Source organism: Panthera uncia, chromosome E3 (assembly GCF_023721935.1).
Source record: "Panthera uncia isolate 11264 chromosome E3, Puncia_PCG_1.0, whole genome shotgun sequence".
In the NCBI taxonomy this organism is placed as follows: domain Eukaryota; kingdom Metazoa; phylum Chordata; class Mammalia; order Carnivora; family Felidae; genus Panthera; species Panthera uncia.
This window is the reverse complement of record NC_064815.1, coordinates 596,323-614,061: the sequence shown is the minus strand read 5'-3', so window position 1 is coordinate 614,061 and position 17,739 is coordinate 596,323.

The window sequence follows — 17,739 nt, the reverse complement described above, 5'->3', positions numbered from 1 at the left end:
ATCATAGAAATCCTTACCAGAGAGAGGTCAGAGGTCCAGAGAAGAAGATCAGGGGTCAGAATCAGAGATTTCAAGATGCCACACTGCTGGTTTTGAAGATAGGGAAGGGGCTATGAGCCAAGTAACGGGAGCCTCTAGATACTGGAAAAGGCAGGAAATCAGATTCTTCCCAAGAGTCTTCAGAAGAAATACAACTCTGATGATATCTCATTTTACCCCAATGAGACCCATTTTGGACTTATGGCCTCCAGAACGGTAAGAAAATTCATTTGTGTTGTTTTAAATTACCACTAAATTTTTGGTGATTTGTTACAGCTGTAAAAAGAAACTACTACAGAAAGGGAGGTCTGAGCATGTTCAGAAGCAGATGAGGCACTGACGGCAGCCACATTTGTGAGTGCTTAGCTAAGCCTGTGTCTGGAACTGTTTGAAATTCTTTACATGCATGAACTCATTCTATTCATGCAGCCGGTACTGCAACCATCTTATTCTGTAGATGAGTTAGCTGGGATAGAGAGAAGAGATTGCACAGTGAGTAAATGGGGTGCATAAGGACTTGAGACAAGGCACTCTGACCTCAGAACCTTCCCACTTCATGTGTTCCATCCTACTCTGACACCTGGAGGAACAACTTTCGGGAACAGATGGGATAGGATTCACTAACTCATTTCAACCATTGAGGGTCTGCTCTGTGCCAGACACATGGCACATGGACAAGTACACTCTGTGCTCTTAAATGTGATTTGGGAGCAGAACTGGATAATTCATGGGTCATAGCCTGCAACCTGTAAACACCATCAGAGGACTGGACACAACTGGGAGAAGAGGTCATGCTCCAGGGTCTTAGTGAGTAAGCTTGAGATTTGAGTGAGGAAGGAAGGAAGGAAGGAAGGAAGGAAGGAAGGAAGGAAGGAAGGGGAAGGGGGGAAGGAAAGCAGGCTCACACAGAGGGAGGGGAGGTGCAAAGGCAGAGAGAGTCCTAGAAGAGCCAGGCACAGTCAAGCAGTCAGTCTGGATGTGGCGGGTTTATCCTAGAGGGTCTTGTCCCAAAGTGGTGGAGAGAACCCAGAAAGGCTGGAAGGCAGAAAATAAAATGTCAGCTCTTGGACAGTGCAGTGCTTGGGAAAAATAACAGCTATCAACTACAGAGTTGGAAAGAAGTAGATTTTTATGGGTTGAAAGTTGTCCCCCCACCCAAAGAAATCGAAGTGCTAACCCACAGTTCTTGTGAATGTGACTTTGCTCAGAAAAAAAAAAAAGGTCTCTGCAGATATACAAGTGAAGATGAGGTTTTAGGGTGGTTCACAATCCAATATGACTGAGTCCTTATGAACAGGGGAAGGTTGGACACAGAGACAGACACACACACAAGGGAAGAACACTGTGGGAAGATGAAGGCACAGACTGGGGTGATTTCCCCTACATCCAAGAAACCCCAAGGGTCTCCAGCAAACCATAAAGGCTAGGAAAGAGGCCTGGAACAGATTCTCCCTCCCAGCCCTCAGAAGGACCCAGCCCTGCCGATGGCCTGATCTTTGACTTCCAGCCCCAGACTGGGAGAAAAGACATTTCAGTTGTATAAGCCACTCAGTTTGTGGTACTTTGTCATAGCCACTCTAGAATACTGATACATGGACACAGAGGATCTCTTGAGGAGACCATAGCACAATACTCCTCAAAGGGAAATCCACTGGGCACTGGGAACAGCACAGGACATAGACTGGAACCACAGAATTAGCACCACTGACTTTTTGTCGCAGAGGAACGCCTGTTGCGAGTCACGGGAGTACACAGAGGAGATGGAGACACGAAGATATTTTCCATGTTTGTATTGAGTTCTGCAAATTTTCATGGATCTTCACCTCTGACGTAGGTTCTGTGCAAGCGCCCATGGTTAAAAGATGAAAGAAAGAGCTGCAACTGCCCTCAATGAGCTCAAGTCCGTCAGGACCGCTGGCAATTTACTGCAACATTCACTGCAAATACTCCCAACAAAAACATAAGGAAAAGTTTCTAGAGATTAGAGTACGGTTATGTAAGTGGGCTTCATTTTTTTATGCATACACTGTTATTTCAAATTATTTTGAAATAAAGCCACATTGCTACTGGCCAGAGGCTATTTTCCCATAATTTTCCTCTAGCATTGTTTATCCTGTATTTTTTTTTTTGAGTTTTGAGGTTATTACCAAGTTTCCAACAATCATTAGGTTGTGCCTACCACATAATTGAATACAATTTTATTACCCCAGCAAACAGACATAAATATTTAATCCTTATGCTCCACCTGACAATGTATATTTGGGGGGGGGGTGGCTAATAAACTGTTTTTTGGGGTTGCCCATAGGATCAGTCCCTTCTGCAGATTTGCTTTGGCATTTTCTCCGATGTGCTATTAAGCACATCAATGCCACTTGCAGTCCTAAGTGGGGCATTTTAAAGAAATAACAGAGCAACATGTTCCATCCAAAACCAAGTAACAGGTGGCTCACTGATCCTGATACTATGGAACGGTCTGCCTGACAGGCAGGAGGCCCAGGCTTTCTCCAGAATGCTGCCGAGGAACCCTGCAGCCTGGATCCCAACAAAGTTCATCTTGGAAGCATCAATGCCATTCAGAGAAAGCGTGTGGACACTGACCCCGCTTCTAGGGAACAGCAGATAGTGCTCAGCTATTAATAACATGAGATGGAAACAGCATATTTCTTAGGTGGGGGATGGCTCCGTCTGCTGGCCAAAGACACAGCCCCCGTCCGGGTGTGTGAACTCACCTCAGGCATTTGTGAAACACTTTCTAGTATGGATGGTTAACCTGCTGCCTGAGTCTCTTCCCCTTTCAGCAGTTAGGGAGAGTGGTGCCACAGGGGGAAGAATCTGAATAAAGAGAACGTTCAACACAGAGCGAAAGGATTTGAAAGGGTAACCAAACAACTTCTCTTTTTGAGTTACAGTCGCATCTGTTAGCCGGGAAGCAGTGGCCAAGGAACAGTTGCTATTTAGCAAAAAAGGGATGAGCAAACAGAGCTTGAACACCCTGCCCAAATGTAAAAAGTGCTAATGCTGCAAAATAGCCTTATTGGATTTTTTTTTTTTTAAACAGCACTGACTCCCAGGGAAGAAAGTTACACCAAGTTTATTAAGTAATTCAATTTAGTACAACTTGAAGGAAGCTTCTAACTCTTTTACCATGCTAACAAGCACAGCGTCTCTGACACACTGGCTGCCAGGAAGTTCCATCCCTACTGTTTTTGTTTACCCAGCAAATTGTGGTTTTGTTGTCTGAGGGAATTGGGAACCGGGGAATTTGTAGAAAAGTGTAATAGAGAGAAACTTCACCAAACACAGAACAAAACAATTCTTCTCTAACAAAATTAACCACTTGGACTCCATCCCTTTAAGCTCCCTGCAGAATGAGTGGCCTCCAGCGGGCGAGCTGGCCTTACCAGCAGGTGCAAAGCAGAGGGTCCCTGAGAATAGAGAAACGTCAAGGAGAACCCGAGGGTTGAAAGAAGATGCTTCCCCACACTGAAATCGGGTCTAAGATGGATGAGTTTCATAAACTCACCACTCCAGCCTTGCAGAGATAAGGTTCAACAGCCAAAGTCCTGGAAATAATATTCCAGGACATACACATTTATGTATAATGCATGCAGTGTTAGGATGGGGCTTACACACACACACACACAGAGAGCTTTCATTCTGACATTAACAAATTACTGGGAAATAAGTGGATAAAACAAATGTGCTATATTTACACAATGGAATATGATTCAGCCTTTAAAAAGAAGGTAATCCGGTTGAATCACTGTATGGTACACCTGAAACAAATACAACACTGCATGTTCACTACTTGGAATTAAAATAAAAAAAATAAATGAAAATAAGGTAATCCTGCCATTTGTGACAATACAGATGAATCAGGAGGACATTACGTTATGTGAAGTAAGCCAGATATAGAAGGTCACATGCTATATGGTTTCACTTACATAAGTTATCTAAAACATCCAAACTCAGGGAGACAGAATAAATAGTGGTTTCCAGGGGCTAAAGGGAAGGAGAAATGGGGAGTTGTTCAATGGGTATAGGCTCAGTTATGCAAGATGAGTGAGTTCTACACTTCTGCTGTACAATGTTGTGCCTGTAATTAACAACTTAAAGTTGCGCACTTGAAATTTCATTAAGAGGGTAGATCTCATGTTAAGTGTACTTAGGAAAAAACAAACACGAAAGCAAAAAAAAGCAAAAGGAAACTTTCAGAGGTGACAGATACACGCATTACCTTGATTATGGTGATGCTATCATGGGCAAATACATATGTTCAAACACATCATTTCATAGATGTTAAATATGTCCAAGTTTTTTTTTTAATATATCAATTATACCTCAATTAAGCCATTAAAAATTACCCAAGAAAGATCTGCACTGCACCTGGGGAGGAGGCAAATAAAGACATCCCACTTTCTGCTCTAAGCCCCTGAGGGCACCTCAACCCGGTGCTGCCTCAGGTTGGGGCATTCCCAGGCTGTATTCTGTGAGAGTGTGGTCGCTCCCTGGTACTCAGACACTGGCTATTGGGATGTGATGTGCCTACAAATGGGCCCAGCCTCCTTGAACAACAAACATCCCCCACGCATGACTTGATCTGGAAGCTGTTCACTTCTGGAGTCTACCCTCTCCAAGTACTGAGCTCCATTAGTTTACAATCCAACACTGCTGGGGATGTACCTGGTCTTGTCTGACTTAGCAGTACCCCCACAAGCATGAAGCCCCTCTCCCTTCCTTCTCTGACACAGTCGTCGTTTCTCACCTGTGTTTGCTCTGCTGTCCTCAAAACTTTCAGTTTAATTTGTTTTCATTAAAAGAATATATTTTAAGTTTTTTGTATCTTTTTTTAAATTTTTTTTAATGTTTATTTATTTTTGAGACAGAGAGACAGAGCATGAACAGAGGAGGGGCAGAGAGAGAGAGAGAGAGAGACAAAATCGGAAGCAGGCTCCAGGCTCTGAGCCATCAGCCCAGAGCCCGATGTGGGGCTCGAACTCACAGACCGCGAGATTGTAACCTGAGCTGAAGTCAGACGCTTAACCGACTGAGCCACCCAGGCGCCCCAATGTATGTTTGAGAGAAACAGAGAGAGCGTGAGTGGTGGAGGAACACAGAGAAAAGGAGAGAGAGGATCCCAAGCAGGCTCCTCACTGCCAGTGCACAGGCCAACACAGGGTTTGAACCCATGAAACTGAGAGCATGACCTGAGCTGAAACCAAGAGTCAGATGCTTAGCCAAACGAGACACCCAGGTGCCCCTGTCCTCAAAACTTTCTAAAAGGCATCTCTTTATTTGAGCCGTAGATAAAGTTAACAGCAGGGTATCTGAAGGAATGCCCCCAGGGACATTTATAGAAGCTGAATGAAACTTCCTGCCAGTTTATAGGGTGAGTCATTGTGGGGTCCCTTTGTGGTAATGACATGGACCTCACATCTCATCAAAGTGGTTCTCTCACATCATGTATTATTCCACAGTGTTCACTGACCATGAGGTATTAAGGAATTCAAAGACAATTAAGAAATGAGGGTAGACCTCAGTGATATTTTAAAGTTCAAATGGGATCATGTTCTCCATCTCTGTTAACATCAAGCAATGGCTTCCTACTCCCCCTTTCTCTATAAGCACCAACCTTCTTACCCAGCCAATGGTTTGGCATCTGGTCCTGCTGACCTCTTGAGATGTAGCAGCCCTTCCCTGCATTGAGGCCTCTGGGCTCTGACCAAACTGGCCTTGGTGCTTCCTGAAATGCTACATGAATCCTCTGGCACTCAGATATTGACAGATGGCTTCCTTCCCATCTGAAAGCCTCCTTTTCTTCTCTTTGACAAAGGACCTCTTCGCTCACCCTTTTCATGACAGTTTCAAAGTCACCTCTTCCAAGAAGTCTTCCTTGAAGTCCTGGGCCAGGATCTTTCAACACAGACTTTCATAGACCCATTTCTCTTTGTAAAAGCTGTCATAGTGATTTGGAGTTACATATTAATCATGGCGATACTTTTCTTTGTGTCCCTCTTCCCTGCTCTCCTGTAAGCTCCATGCCCATTATGAAGTAGAAACTGTATCTTTAATATGTGGCACACAGTAGGTACTTTCAGTCAATTTCTGATGAACGATGCAATAAACGAATGCAAAATAGTGTACCATCTGGATGACAATGCTAAATAAAGCCTGTGTTTGGTGCACTTTCTTGCTGCAGTATCCCGATGGCTTGGTGGGTTCTGGGGTTCTTTTGAAGCCTGGCTTGCATAGAAACCACCTATTGGGCCTTCTCATTATGTCCAGGAAACTTTCCCCCCAGATAATGCCAGAGTTGCAATGGTTTGTACAAACTCAGAAATACCAACAAAGTTTTACCATGAAATCCATATTAACTGAGAATAGGTTTCTACTGTTACAAAAGACATAATGGGAACAAGAAGAGGCAACGATACAGAAAACTGGAGTTATGTAGAATTCCACAGATTGATTTCCAAAATTCAAGACATCAAGAACCACACAGAGCAGAGCAATTAATATCCCGAGTACTCAAAGCGCCACCTACCAAGTTGCAACACTCTGGGTTTTGAGTATGACACCTGATTTTATGTAGACAGATATATGCCGACATTGAGTATGCAACTTTATATTTCCATATGTCAGGTAAAGTACAACCTTAAGCATATTCTGAATAATTCATTCAGGCAAAGGTCTGATAAACAGATGTCTGTAATGCGATAGTTCTGAAGGTGCCATTTTTCTGACATGAAAAAAAATCCCTGCTTAAAAGCCAGATGGCAAATAAACCCCAGTTCATCACTTAGGCTCACACGGGGAATCCCAGCACATTTTTCATCAATTCCCACTCTATATTTAACGCAGTAAATATAACAGTGAAGTATTATGTCTCTTCCTTCTCAATCCATCTCAACCATGAGTGTTAATCTCTACTGGGTCTGAGGCAGTGTTTACTCCAAATAAGCAAATGAGCTTCCATGTAACAAATTATCTCTTTGCAGAAACAACAGAAAATTCTGTATGCTCAACTGTTTTAGTTTATTGAAGATTGCTAGAAACAGATTTTGCAAAAATGTCTATTTTTCCCCTGCAGCCTCTCACAGAATAATTGAGGAGTTGAGCATTCCATTACATAAACAAGAGCCTTATCTGGATTTGCTTAAATAGATATGAACTTGCTGTCATTCTGGGTCAGGGATTACAGTCTAAGGGGCAGACCATGCCAGGCACCATTTGACTACTTGGGCTCTGGTTACAGTCTTCTCTGGCTGTGGCAGGTGTCCTGTTAGTTCTCTCGACTGCACCCCACCAGGTGGGGCATTTCTGGGATGGAACTTCTCTTGACTTGCCATGTTGCCAAAATGTGCCCAGGGAGAGGGATGGATTTAACTAAAAGTGGTCAAGAAGTGATTCCATTCCCACTGGACTACAGTCTGATCCTTCCTCCCTACCTTCCTCTTCTCTCTCTATCTTTCTCTCTTCCCTTCTAGACACATCTACCGAACACCCAGGTTAGACACTGGGTTGGGAGAAATGAATGAGACAGTCTAATGAGGGACACTGTCAATAGATAATTTACAATACAGGGAAGTGAGCACAACTAAGGAGTGTACAGTGACCATGTTAAGAACATAACGCCTAGCTTTACGTGATATGGAAGGGTGGGAGGGATGTCAGGAAGTCTCCCTGGCTCTAATGAGCCTTACGGGAACCTCTTAAATTGCATTCGTGCAATAGACAAATATTTTCCTAGCACCTATCATGTGCAAGATGCTGGGGATAAAGCAGTGAACAAGACACTGTCTCCTACATGCAGCTACCATGTCAGCGAGGAAAGCTGAAATCAAGAATAAAAACACAAGTGGCTAATTATGAACTGCACTGTGTGTTGTGAAGGAAGAGGAGAGGATCTTATAAGAGAGTAGACACGGGACACCAGTTAACACAATGGACAGGAAAGTCATTGTGGAAGAAGCCATATTGATTCTGAGACTTGAAGAATGAACATCACTGTTGGCCACGTGAAGTAAAAAGAAGGGAGCATTCCAGGCAGAAGGAACAGCATATGCTGTGATGCTGAGCACAGTTGTAGGACTGGACGGGGGCTAAAGCAGCTCTAAAAAATGAGTAAGTGGGCACAGCATACAAGTGTGCAGAGCTGAGCAGAGGCCAGGCCATGCAAAGCCATGCAGAGGAGCTCGCTTTGGTTTTCAGAGCCACGGGAACCCAATGACAAGCTGTAAGACTGAGAGCAGGTAGTGACAATCGGATCAGAGGAATCTTTGAAAAGATTCCTCTCCCTAATGATGGGTAGAAAGGAGCCTAGAGTGGCTACAGAGAGATCCACAGAGGATTTTTTGGCCATTCAGGTGGAAGATGATGACATTTTGGACTAGGATATCAGTGGAGAAGCTGGTGAGAAATAGACACATTGAGTATATATTTTATAATGAGATGTTTTAACCTGCTGAAACAAGAAATGAATTATTTACCAGTATGTTTCAATTCACCACACAGGCTCCTACTAACAACAGCAACAACATCAGTAATAGCAACAAAAGAAAAACTAACTCCTACCAATCTTCTGTGTACCAGGGACTATTCTAATAATTGAATGAATATTAACTCATGGAAATCTTTCCAATAACCCTAACAAGTAGGTACTATGAGGATCCCCGTTTTATAAATAAGGAAACTGAAGCACAAGGAACTTAAATAACTTTTCCAAGGTCACACCCAACTGTTAAGGTCAAACATAACTCAAATGCCTGGGGCTTTTGACCAAGGGCACAGAAAGCTCTCCCACTGCTAACTTCTCACCTGGACGTGGGTATCATTTACTGACAAGATGCCAGTGCGTGCCTTGGCTCCATATTGCAATTAAAGGGTGTATATAATTCGTATACAGAAGTATATTGCAATTTATTCACATACAAGTGGAGCACAGGCATAGGCATTTAGTACCAGAGGAGCACAAAATCAAAGAATCCTGCACTGAACTCCCACATGCTAGGCAACGTGCAGATACACTTCCCTGTAATACTCATGAGGTGTGTATTTTTATTCTCCCCACTTTACAGATAAGGAAAAGGAGGCTCGCGGTGTTCAGTAAGTGTCCCCAAGCTCTTACAACTGGTCAGAGATGGAGCAGGGATTTACAACCAGGTGTCTCTGCCTACAGACAAACTCACTGCACCCAAGAAAGAGCAAGCGGCCAACCCAGTGCTCCCGACAGGACCACAAATAGCCACAAACCACTGATTTAAGATTGAAAAATTGTAATGCTTCCAGTCTTGGTGAGAATTCTGAACACAAGAGAGAATCAATGCCTGGGGCAGGATAAAGTGCCTATTGCCAAAGAGACAAAGAAATGCAAAGAAACCCAAAAATATACACAGGAGAATGCACGTGCGCACACACACGCACACACACACACACACACAGCTGAAGATCTCTTCCAGGAATCCTTGTTTTTTTCTTTAATAGGCTATTTCTCTTTATGTTACTCTCATTGACATGAGCAATTTATATATACTGTGTAACTTTGATGGCAGAACCCCTGTTCTCTGTTTTCTTTGTGTCTGTACTTTGTTTTTCAGTTTGTCGCAATAAATCTTTAATATGGATTGAATTATGAGTTTTAAATAATTGATAGAGCTGATTCCAAATGCTTCCTACCGCAGTCATATAACAAGCTGAAACTTTGTGGGCTGGGGTGCACTCAATACCCTCATATTCTCCAACCTTTACCCTCACCTGTCTCCTGACCCCCCACATCCTCAATATAGTCAGGGGTCACAGCTGGATACAGAGCTTGATGACAGCAGGTTGGTCATGGGTTCAAACTACATAATAGGCTGTGAGCAGTCTTAATGGCATTAGCTTCAACCTCAATTATTATGTATAATTTGGCAATAAAGTGGAGGCCATAAGCATGGCATAGAAGTTATTCATTCAATTCATTTTTATTGAATACCTACTAAGTATCAGGCATGGAAAGAGCTTTGCAGAGACAACAGTGAGCAAAAGTGGTCATAGTCCTTTGTCCATGTGGAGCCTGTGGTTTCGCTGGGTTACAGATATTAATTTGAAAAATCACAACACCAAAACAAAAGTGTAATTGTGTTAAATGCTATAAAGGGAGAGATGTGGTGCAGTGAGCACATACAACAAGGAGATCTGACTTGGTCGGATCACATAGGGTGGGAGGATGTCTGAAAGGGCCCCAGGCAATCTGGGATGCAGAAGACAGGGGGCTACAGATAGGAACCTGCAGGGCCAAGGAAGTCATATTCATGATTTGGTCATTTTCTTAAATGCAGTGAGAAGAAATAGAACATCGCATTTTAGTCTGGCAGGGACATGGCCCAATCAATACAAATGTTTTCTGCTCGAGCTTAGAGATAAGAAGTGGGCTTTTGGAAGCAGTTAACCTGGGTTCGAATTTCCACTTACTCTCTGATGGTTGCATCAGCCCGGGCAAGTCATTTATCAGCTTTTGTTTCCTTATGTGTCAAACGGGAACAGCTCCCACCCCTTAGCCCCTGCACCAGGTGTGGTCAGCACTCAGTAAGCAAATGGCAAATGTATGGAAAGCTCAGCTCTTGGCACAGGGTACTCCCCACAGGTGTTCTGCTGCTGCTGTTGCCATGGCCGCTGTTACCATAGTGATTTCCCTCTAGATGGGTTGTCAGCTGCCCTCAGGGGTGGAGTACCCTTCTTCACTTTCTTTCATTGAATGTATTTTTGAAAATGTCACCTGAACTCCCTGTCCATTTCTCACAACTCTTGCATCGATATCTACCATTCACCAGGCCCTTTTCTATAACACAACCACTATAACTGTACTTATACAGTGTCAATTATACCCAAGCAGTGTTCTAAATGCTTTAGACACGCCATCTCAAAATTACACAGGAGGACAAGTACTACTATGATCTTCATTTTACAGATGGGAACACTAATCCCCGGGGGTTTAAGCAACTTGCCCAAAGTCACACACATCTGAGAAGTAGCACAGCTGGGACCTCAACGTGCCCTGTGGCTCCATAGGGCTCACTGCCAACAGAGCTCACCCCTCTTTCCTTTAAATGCAGTCCCCCATGTGTGTATTCTCATGGGTCTCCTTAATCATCTTTTATTTCCTTTATCAATCCTTCTTCTCTTCACAAAACACCGGTGCTGTCAGGGATCTACAAATCTGGATCTCCTCTCCTCCTTTCCCTTCTTCTTCTCTTCCTTCTTTTCCTCCTCCTTCTTCTTTAATTTTCTGAACATAAATTCTTCCCCTTATCAGTCTCGAGGAGCTGTCTTGTAGAAGCCATTGGAGGAATGGGTAGATTGCTTTACAAACCCTTGTATATCCAGCAGGGAAACAGACATTTAGAACAAATGGTGGTAGAGGCTGAGGAACAGGGTAAACCAGTTGGTTACTCCACTCCCTGAATCCCACTCCACATTTATTAAATCAAGATATTCATGGGGTGCCTGGATGGCTCAGTTGGTTAAGTGTCTGCCTTTGACTCAGGTCATAATCTCACGGTTCATGGGTTGGAGCCCGATATCAGGCTCTGTGCTGACAGATCAGAGCCTGGAGCCTGCTTCAGATTCTGTGTCTCCCTCTCTCTCTGTCCCTCCCCTGCTCATGCTCTGTCTCTCTCTCTCTCTTTCTCAAAAATAAATAAACATTTAAAAATAAAAAAAAAAAAGACATTCAAGGGAGGAGGCCTGGTTCTGTATTTATTTTTTAATTTTTTTAAAGCTTTTATTTATTTTGAGAGACAGAGGGAGGTGGAGGGCAGACAGAGAGGGAGAGAGAGGTTCCGCACTGTCAGCACAGAGCCCGACATGGGAATCGATCTCACAAACCATGAGATCATCAACTGAGCCGAGATCAAGGGTCAGATGCTTAAATGACTAAGTCACCCAGGTGCCCCAGTTGAGCCACCAGGCACCCCAGTTCTGCATTTCCTTTAAAGCTACCAGGGGATTTGAGAAATTAGGAACCAATGGGATATATAATCTTGGAGGTTTGGACTTGGCTCTTTCATTCCTAGAATGTCATAAAAGTAGATAATTTTACTGATATACATCATATTCTTTGATATGGTGCTTCTCTGAACTGAACTTCTAAGGATAAGAAGACCAGGTGTTTTTTTTTTTGTTTTGTTTTGACAGCATTAGATTACTCTAAGGTTTGTTTTGTTTATTTTAATTTTTTAATCTACAGCCAGCATTTAAAACTGGTGAGAAGTCGTGAGATGCACTGACATTTTTAAGTGGTGATTTTCAGCGTCTTTGTTAGTTCTGGAAGGGAGTATGTTGCAAATTCTAGATGGAAAACATTTGGAAACACTGAGACATTTAATTTTAGCTGAGCGAGCCACATGTTACTTATGAAACATCTATTTTGAGAACTGCAGCAGAGAATTAAACCCGACACTTCTTATTCTGGTCTACTACCTTCACTGATAAACAAAATAAAATTACAAACACAGGGAAAAATGGCTTTTAAGGATACTAGAAAAAAAAAATGAAGGGGAGCTTCATCTAAACTGATGCAATCTGATTGTAACTGCCTCCCCCCCCTTTCTCTCTCTCCTCTCTCTCTCTCTTTTTAACAAAAAATCTTTAGTGAATTCATAAATATTTTAGTGGAATTTAAGGTGTCAGTGTAAAGTTTCATGAAATTGCATTTAGTACCCCAAATAGGTCCAGTGTTTGGAACTGGATTCCAGAAATGCTTTTTGTCTGGGATCATGCTTTGGTAGTACTGATAGCTGGGATGGACAGAAGGATGTGAACAGAAATATGAGATAGGTCCCCAGGCCCAAGATAAGAGAGGACATGAGCCTGGATTCAGGAAGGAGCTCTCCCTGTTGGAGAAGGAGACACCACCTGTACTGGAGCAAAAGAGATATTCTCCAGCAATTTGTGAAGTTGACTCAAAGTCACTCAGGGCACAGTACCATCTGGAGCACTGAAAGGGGCCTGAGTCTCTCTCTTTACATGAGAGACCTTGCCTGTGGACAGGGGATCTGCAAACACACATCAAACGGCCTCTTGGAAATAGAGGCATCTTATGACATGGTGTTGAAGTTACTGATGCTGGCTGTGGCAAAAGAAGCAGTAATGGAGGATGAGATGCATACCTTGGAGGAGGAAGAAAGGGAAGGAAACAGACAAGGCTGAGAAGACAGATATATAGATGATAGATAGACAGATGGATTGAGAGCCAGACAGAAGAGACAGAGATTGCCTATCTCTGTATACCTCTCTTTATCTATCATCTATCTATCTAACCATCCATCCAACCAGCCATCTATCCATCCAAAATTATCCACAAGGAGAGAAACCATATCAAGAGCTGTATTTTGGATGTTAGTAAAGATATCACAACTCTTGGTAGTTACCATGTTCCATCTAAAACTATCCTCTGGGTCAGTTCTCTCTCCATCTTTGAGAATTGACCCTATCAGATGACCTGAATTCGCCACCCCCACCGCCCCCCACCCCATGCAGTCCATTCCACCGGCCCTGCAATATTCAGCATTCATTTTGTCATTAAGTATGATTTTTAGGTGTCCAGAAAGAAAATTTCTCACCAGAAGATACATTCACTTTGGCCACTATGGTAAATGCAAATGACCTAATCCATTAGAAATATCACCGAGACTATATTTTAGCTTCCGCGTTAATACAGGGCAGGCTTGGGCATCTCAGGGCAATACTATGTCGGAGGATCAGGTTTATTATTCCCTGTTTTCATCTTGTATAGAAATCTGAGAAAAGGAGTCTAAGGTTGTGTGCCTAAAACTGACTTTGGGCCTCATGGACCCAATTTGCTTTGGGGTTCTGTTCCATGAACTAAGCGTTATTCCCTGGCTGTCCATACTTACAAGGCAACTCTACATCACCCAGCTACAAGAGTTGGGATTTATATAAAAAAAGACCTTTCAATGAATCAGGTAATTACTGAAAGGGTAAAGTGTAGGGATATGGAAAGGCTTTTTTTTTTAATCTTGTGTTTTTATCAACGATTCCCTTTCTTATCCGCACTCAACAATTTAAAACAAGAAACTCAGCTTCCCACTGTGTTCGTCAACAGTCCTTGCTTTGCGGCTAATACCACCCAACTGGCCACGCGTGGTAAAACAGGGTTTTCTTGCTGATTCCATTCTGCAGACGGTGAGCTCCTGACAATGGCATCTAGGAGCTCCAGGTGAGGCAAGCAGCCTCTAAAGTGAGCTCTAAGGTGAAAGATAATGTAGTTCAGACACAAAGCAGGAGCCAGCCCCACACATGCAAGAATGCTTAAGGAACATGTAAGCAGATCAAGATGAGGTGAGAGGAATTGGGCAGGTGAGCAGGAAAATGCAAACACAAAAGACCATGAGGGGAGGCAGAGGCAGAGGCAGAGACAAACACACACACATACACAAGGGAGGGAAAAACAGAGACGGGGATGGAAAGAGAGAGGGGGAAGGGGGGAGGTGGAGGGTCGACTCTGAGAATGCAATTTCTGACATTCTCACTTCCAAACTAAACACTACAAAGCCCTGTGGACTTCACTGTCAGGGTCTGGATATTCAAGAGACTGTCCCTGTCTCCTTATGATAGGCCCTCTTCTAATTAAGCAATATTTAGAGAAATCCTGTTCCTTACCATCAAAGAGCCTTGTCTGAAATACATCCAATTGCAAGGTTTTATTGTTAAAAACCTGAATGCTTGCAGGAGCTCTCTGAGAGTTTTCCTCGGCCAAAGGCTACAGATTTTGTATAAAATTGCCATGGGAAAGGTCACGAGGAGAGCCCCTAATCACCCACCAAGTGCCTTATGGACATGGAGAAGATTTCACTGTATTTAAAGGAAGTAAAGAAATGTGATCTTGTCTGCCTGGCAAATTCAGACAAGAATAACAGAAAATTCCAAGTATGCAACACAGAAGATTCCCTTTTGCAGTCTATCATTAAGCAGGGTCAAAATGCAAATGGTAAATAGGATTAGCATGGCTGCGTCTCAGGAAATCAAGCTGCTGGGAAGAAAAGCAAGAAAAAAAGGGGGGGGGGGTGCTGTCTTCATCACAGGGCAGAACTTGCTCTCCATTTACTGGCCACAATGGTACCAGACAAATACACCAGACGTGGGCTGGCTTAACCTTTACTCTGTCGTGGGCAGCAGGATCTTGCTGAGATGCTAGGTTTAAGACAGAGTGCACTTTCATGGAATGTTGCCTTTTGCCTTCAGAAGAATAAGAGTAAATGTTAAGTATGTTCAAAAACAAAGCAAAGCAAAACAAACTCCTCCACAATACCGCATTAACAGTTTGTTAAAACTTGCAGAGATTAAGCAAGGAAACTAATGCTGCTGGGTTCAGCATTCTGGGACAACCGTGTTGACGAATGTTGTACGTAAAGCACTGAAAAAATTCAACCTCAAAGGTAAAGAAGTGGGGGACTAACAAGTAAGACTAGGTTTGGAAGGGTATAGCTGATCTCCCTCCCTCCGATTCACTCTCTTCCTCTCCCTCTCCCTCTTTGATTATCAAATGGCAGTGGTGGGTAGAAGAAACTTGGTTTGGGAAATCAGGCAGACCTGGGTTTTGTTCCTATATCTTCCATCAATTGGCAAGTTGATGAACTATTCTTAAGTTTTCATGTCCTCATTAAAGACAATGTCATCCATCTTGCTAGATCCCTGCAAGGTGGAGTTCTTGGGGACCTGAAGCATCTAGCAGAGCTCCTGGTTAATATTCTGAAATTTGTAGCTGCTACAAACATTATTGCAGCCATTATTATTAATAATAAAAATGGCTGTATTGGCACCTATAATGGAACGCGTCAGCATGCCCTCATTGAAAGCTGCTAATGAATGAATGGTTGTTGGAACCACGCCTGGCTTCAACAGACAAAACATTCATTAAGTGACAGAGGCCCAGTACAGCGAACTGGACCCGGGCTACTGTCCTCAAAAAGTTCACGGTCTTGAAGTCACAAAGAACCAGGTGAGTCAGACAAAAATCTAGGCACCAGACACAGACACAGGCAAGCAAGGGTCTGTTCTCAAGGTTTTTCAAATCCCTACCTCCCAGACTTCATACTTCCTATTTAAAATCCCATCAAATCTGCTAATTGTTCTTTTCACTCACACCAAGGTTTCCAGTAACTTCCAGTAACTCCAATAGGACAGGAAGTGGGTGTAGAGGATTAAAAACTTTAAATCAGAGGGTGGCAGGGAATATAGGTGCTGCCCTTGTTCTCTACTTGGAAGAAGCTAAAAACACGGAAAACTACTTCAGCGATTTGGCCAAAAGACTGGATGGAGGAAAAAGTTCTTAGATGGGAAAGAAAAACACTGCCGTAATCACGAACACCATCAACAATGACCACAGTGATGAGTCTCTACATCTGGCTATCATTTTACCATCCAAAAAGCCCATGGCTTTCATAACAAATTTTGTAGGGTACAAAAACTCTAGGGTTTTTTCAAATTTCAATCGTTTGCTATATACCTTTAATTTTTGCCACATCCCCTTAGTATTAATTACTTGATATTTTTCTGTATCTCTTATTACACTAAATATGATTTATTTTGGTGGGGGGCACCTGGGTTTCTCAGCTGGTTAAGCATCCAACTTCTGCTCAGGTCATGATCTCACAGTTCATGAGTATGAGCCCTGCATTGGGCTCTGTGCTGACAGCTCAGAGCCTGGAGCCTGCTGCGGATTCTGTCTCTCCCTCGCTCTTTCTGTCCCTCTCCTGCTTGTGCGCTCTCTCTCTCTCTCTCTCTCTCTCTCTCTCTCTCTCTCAAAAGCAAAAAAACATTATTTTAAAGAAACCTACACGATTTATTTTTTTAATGTATAAAAGCAACTACTAGCATTAATGGGGAGTTACTATACATATATGTACAAATAACGTACAAATCAATCTTAATATATTCTAGGTATGATTGTTATCTCCTAAAGTCTGTGGGTATGAGAAGCTTTTTCGTTTGTTCATTTCGAATGCCATAAGATGCATTAAAAGGGAACTAATTTTATATACTGAAGACCACCTAAAATAAACTTGCAGAACTCTTAAAATCTCAGCCACCCTTTAGAAAATGCTCGGTTTGGGAACTGATATGGCTAGCCCAAGACCATCCAAAGTGACTTCAATATAGCTCATCAGGTGTTTATCAAGCAGCCAGTAGGTATAAGGCTATACAGGAGGGGCTGGTGGGGTGATGGTGGGCTTGCAGAGGTAAATTGGGAGTTCTCCCCTCCTCCAAAGTCTCAGAGACTGCTTGGGAGTCAGACAGTAAATGCAGCACATACTAAACATTATTGTTCAAGACAGGTTAAGTCACACCACGCTAACAAATGACCTTGGCATGTGTTTTACAATAAATTCTCACTTCCCTTCTTGCTGCACATCCATCTTGGGTCACCTACAGTCCTGCTCCAAGCCCTCTTCTCTCTGGGACTCCAAATCGACACAGCATCCCCTACCTAAGAAATCAGTGGTCTCACTGTGGGGTGGGGGGTGGGGAAGAGATCAAAATGAGGCACACACTGACTTTTAAATTTTCCACTTGGAAGTAACATGCATCATTCCACTCACAGGTCATTGACCAAAGTAAGTCATGTGGCCAGGATGGCAGGAATGGGGAGGGAGCACAGAACCCCCTGCAAGGGAAGGCATGCAGGGAGGGAGGAAGGCT